Consider the following 4,913-nt stretch of genomic DNA (forward strand, 5'->3'; position numbering starts at 1 on the left):
GCCAATAACTTTTCTTTTTGGTTTCACAGGTTAGCAGATCAAAAGGAACTGTACTCAAGGAGCTGAACTGAAGAATTACTTCCAAAAAGCCTTGTCCATATCTGGACATGATGCAGAGGATGAAATTCTAGACTTTGAGATGATGCTATGATGATGATATGAGATCTCTGAGGACCTTGCAAGAAAATGACTGTATTTTGCATGTGGGAAGTATTTGGGTCGTTAGGGGCTGGAGGTCAATCTAAGGTTGACTCTAAGATGGCCCAGTTGATCCCCTCCTCCTGGAATTCATGCCCTTGTGAAACTCCCTCCCTTTGACTTTGGGCTGGCCTGGTGACTTGCTTCCAGCCAATAGAATACCACAAGGTGAAGGGATGTCACTTCCATGATTAAGTTCTAAGCTGTTGTGGCTTTTATCTTACTAGCAGACTTTCTGCATTGTATTCTCAGTTTCCAGCTTTGATGAAGTTAGCAGTTCATTGGACAAGCCCGTATCATAATGAGCTGAGAGTGGCTTCCAGACAACAGTTAGCAAAGAACTGAGGCCCTCAGCCCAACACCCTCAACAAATGGAGTTTTGCCAGCAACCTTAGCGAGCATGGAAGCAGAGCCTTCTCTAGTTGAGCTTTCAGATGACCCAGCTCTCGTCTATGACGGTAGCCCTGTGAGAGCTTCTGAAGCAAAGAGTCTGGCTGAGCCATGGCTGGACTCTTGACCCACACAAACCATAAAATAATGAATGTGTGCTATTTTAAGCTGTTAGTTTGTGGTCAGTGTGTATCCATAAATAATTAAAATATGCAGTAACTAATTCTCTTAACAATTCTTTGAGGTACATGCTAGTAGACAACCCAAGTTTACAAATGGGAAAACTCAGGCACAGACATTGAGTAACTTGCCCAAAGTAACTCATTTACGCCAAGAGGGGAGAGACTTCTTTCTTATTCCACAATATTGCTGTGAAACTAAAGAGTCAAGATGAGTGACAGTGGGTGTGTTTTGTGGGGTTGCTGCAGGGGAGATAAGGGTAGAGAGTAGTTTTAAGGCATTCTGCAAAGCATGGTGTTGCTATGTCCATTCCACCGGATTAACACTTACCATCCAAACAGGGGTTGTGCCTCCTTACCTTGCACTGTCCAATAAACATTTGGAGAAGATATGGTGCGGGGGTGGTGGGGAGAGGGTGGGATGTATGGTCAGCATTAGCTAGCTGTGAAAGTTGCAGACACCACGATGAAATCACTTTCATCAGACTCAGACAAAATAGAGCTGGTAAAGCCCAAAAAAGAGGATGCTCACACTTATATGTCTGGCATAAGAAGAACTGTTTCCAAGAACTTTCTAAAAACCCTTTGGTTTATGACTAGACATTCTCCTGGACTGCAATAATTCAGATAAGATATTCTCAAGAACACTTGCCCACTAACAGCGTCTCCATCAATAAACTGCTAACAACTCTGGCTTTCAGCTTCTAGAACCAATGAACTCTATTTCTAAGCACCTTATGTAAACCTTTTTTTGCTAACAAAAGCTCCCCTTGCCCTTCCCTCACCAAAGGTACTCGTGGTTTGCCATTCCATGCATTCAGATTATAATACTTATTTCTATTACCAAGTAAACTCAACATATTTAATTTTTTTTCTAGTGTCTTTTTTTGTAAGGTTGACATAATCAATGCTTGTCTTTGAAAGAAAAAAAGAAAATGTGAGCACCTCAAAGCCTCCCATTTTCAGTAGATTGATTTTCCTAAAACTTTGACCTGGTTACCTCAAAACATTGATCACAGTTTAACAGTGATTCTTTAGCTGCTAATTTAAGTACAGATCACACCTTGGCATTGAAAGCCTATGGCATTTCTTCTGTCTCCCTTTCTAGCTGTACCTGCTTTAATGTATTGCTGATGTACGCTGCATCAGCAATTCATTCCAGGCTGACTGCACACTACGCTGCTGCATACAAAGAGCTTGCAGTTTCCTTGCCTCCTTTTTACCAAACTATTTTTCATTGCATAGAACACTTTGTCGCCCATCCTCATGAATCACAACCTTACCTATCTGCAGCATTTCTGGCATTCTCAAATATTGCTAGTAGGAGCGCAGATTTCTTGGAGGACAATTTGACAATATTTATTGGCAATGTTGAACCTTACCTGAGCCCTGTGTTCTTGGAAAGGCACTTTAAAAATCCTCCTTCCCTTTTGTTCTGGGAAATGGCTTGCTGCAAGGAATCATGCTTGCTCTTATGACTTAAAACTTTCTTGTTTACGTAGGACATGACCAGGCACAGACCCTCTAAATTCCCACTTTTTTTTGTCTTATAAATGTTAACTGAAGTGTTTGTTGAACTGTTCAATCTGGGCAAAATGCAAAGTAACTTAACTTGACCAAAGTTTAGTAAAGCTTTTCCCCTTTGCCCAGGCACCTAAACTTTGGCTCACTTTGGGCAATGGAACATGGAACCATGTTAAAGTCAACAGCCCCTCCTCCAGGGAACTGGCTGAACTCAGGAAAAAGTGTTCCCTGGTCAATGTCCCATCATATCTGTCACTCATCCCATCTCCTGCACCCAGTTCTTATTTACTTCTCTCCATAAAGGAAAGCCTATTTGTGTCTGATCTCTGAGCTACAGATCTCATAGATCTCAAAGCCTTCTCCCTATTGTCGTAGTCACCTTCCCCTTATGGCAATAATCCTATTGAAGTAATCCTTACATAAGTTTAAGCTGTTTTTTTTTTTTTTTTTAATTTGACATTACTAACAGCTTTTAAAAATATCTAGGCTTTTTGATCAAATAATCCCACTTCTAGAAAATTAATCAAAGGAAATAATGATAAAGCACACATAGTTTACTTTTTTAAAAAAGTGAATGCTCATGACATATTATTTGTAATAGAAAAAAATACTAGAAAAGCAAAAATATTTTCCCAAACAGGAAAGTTAAATAAATTATGTAGCCATTAAAAATATGTTTTCAAATTGTCCCTGGTAGCATTTGAGAGTGTTCTTAATGTATTAGTCCAAACCATTAGAGCAAGATACAAAAATATATAAAAAGCTAATTTCAAATTGTTTGTCTTATTACTATGTTGAAAAATAAAGGCCATAAATACATGTAGGAAAAGACTGAAATAAACACTTTAAAATATTAATATTATTTAATATTTGATGGGGTGATTGATTTTATACTAAATATTTTGGGGAATTTTACAAATTTTCTATAGTGAGTATTTTTTTGTAGTCAAAATATTATATATATATTTAAATATAACACTTCAAACATACCAAAGCAAGGAATTGTCTCTGGCCATCAAATATTATCTTTTCTACAAGCTTTTCTTATCAAAATATTTTTATATATATATATATATATTTAAATATAACACTTCAAACATCCAAAGCAAGAAATTGTCTCTGGCCATCAAATATTATCTTTTCTACAAGCTTTTCTTATCAAAATATTATATATATGTGTGTGTGTGTATATATATAAAAATATATATATAAATATATAAATATAACACTTCAAACATACCAAAGCAAGAAATTGTCTCTGGCCATCAAATATTATCTTTTCTACAAGCTTTTCTTATGCTCTCAGCTAGTTACTGTTTCTCTCTCTCCTGTGGATTCCTAGTCCTTTGCCTTCTATGGATGTAAAAGCATTCTAGTTTATGTTATGTTATCCATGTACTTATTCCCTTTAGCCTATTGTCCTCTACTAGGTTGAAAAATTAGGGAAGGTAAGAATTGTATTTTAAATGCCATAGGAGTGCCTGGAATAGCACAGTATCTTTCATAAAGTAAATGTTTATTAATTCCAGCCACATCGTTTAGAGTTTACATTTGCATATTCCATCCTCTGAATTTTTTTTTTACATTTTGACTTCAGCTTTTATTCATGATACATTCGATAAAATTCCTTCAGTATAATCTCTTTGTTGTCCGAGGGTCAAATATAATGTTTTCTACCCTGGAAAATTATCAAAGCTGATCATTATGTGAAACAGTTCTACACCGTATTACATCCCTGAAGCAAGCAGAAACTCATGTACTTTGTTTGCAGAGTTGCTTTAAGATTTAGAATTTGCCACCAGGCACGGTGGCTCACACCTGTAATCCCAGCACTTTGGAAAACCGAGGCAGGCAGATCACCTGAGGTCAAGAGTTGCAGACCAGCCTGGTCAACATGGTGAAACCCTGTCTCTATTAAAAATACAAAAAATTAGCTAGTCCTGGTGGCGGGTGCCTGTAGTCCCAGCTACTCAGGAGGCTGAGGTAGGAGAGTCACTTGAACCCAGGAGATGGAGGCTGCGGTGAGCTGAAATCATGCCACTGCACTCCAGTCTGGGCAGCAGAGTGAAACTCTGTCTCAAAAAAAAAAAAAAAAAAAAAGATTTAGAATTTGCAGACACCTACCTACTGTTTCCTTTTTAGCATCTCAGTTTTGAGACACTTGTGAAATTAATCTTCCAAGTATAATTCTGGTCATAGGTAAATTGTGAAGGCATTGGAAATTGTCTGCACCTTTTCCCATCTCTGTTGTAAATCAATTTCCCACACACCTGGGACTTGTTGCCTACAACCAAACCTTGTGTGTCACTAAGGTGAAAACTTAGAATTTAAGCATGAACATTACAAAGACTTCAGGTATGTGATAAAAAACCTCTTTCCTCAGAGAAATTCAGATTTTATTAGTGAGCCCTCTAAACATCAATGTCTTAAAGCGTTGAAATTATAACAATGGAATAACTGAAAAGTGAAGTTTTCTGGAGTCATGTGACCCTGCTGTGTGCCCAAGTCATCTATTCATATGGCTGTTCACGTCACCTGCATGAAAATATTTTCACTTTGTGTTAACCATAGTGATTTACAATTGTATGACTATTAAACTTTATTAAAAACAAGTTTAGAAAG

This window comes from Papio anubis, chromosome 5 (genome assembly GCF_008728515.1).
Source record: "Papio anubis isolate 15944 chromosome 5, Panubis1.0, whole genome shotgun sequence".
NCBI classification, from domain to species: Eukaryota; Metazoa; Chordata; class Mammalia; order Primates; family Cercopithecidae; genus Papio; species Papio anubis.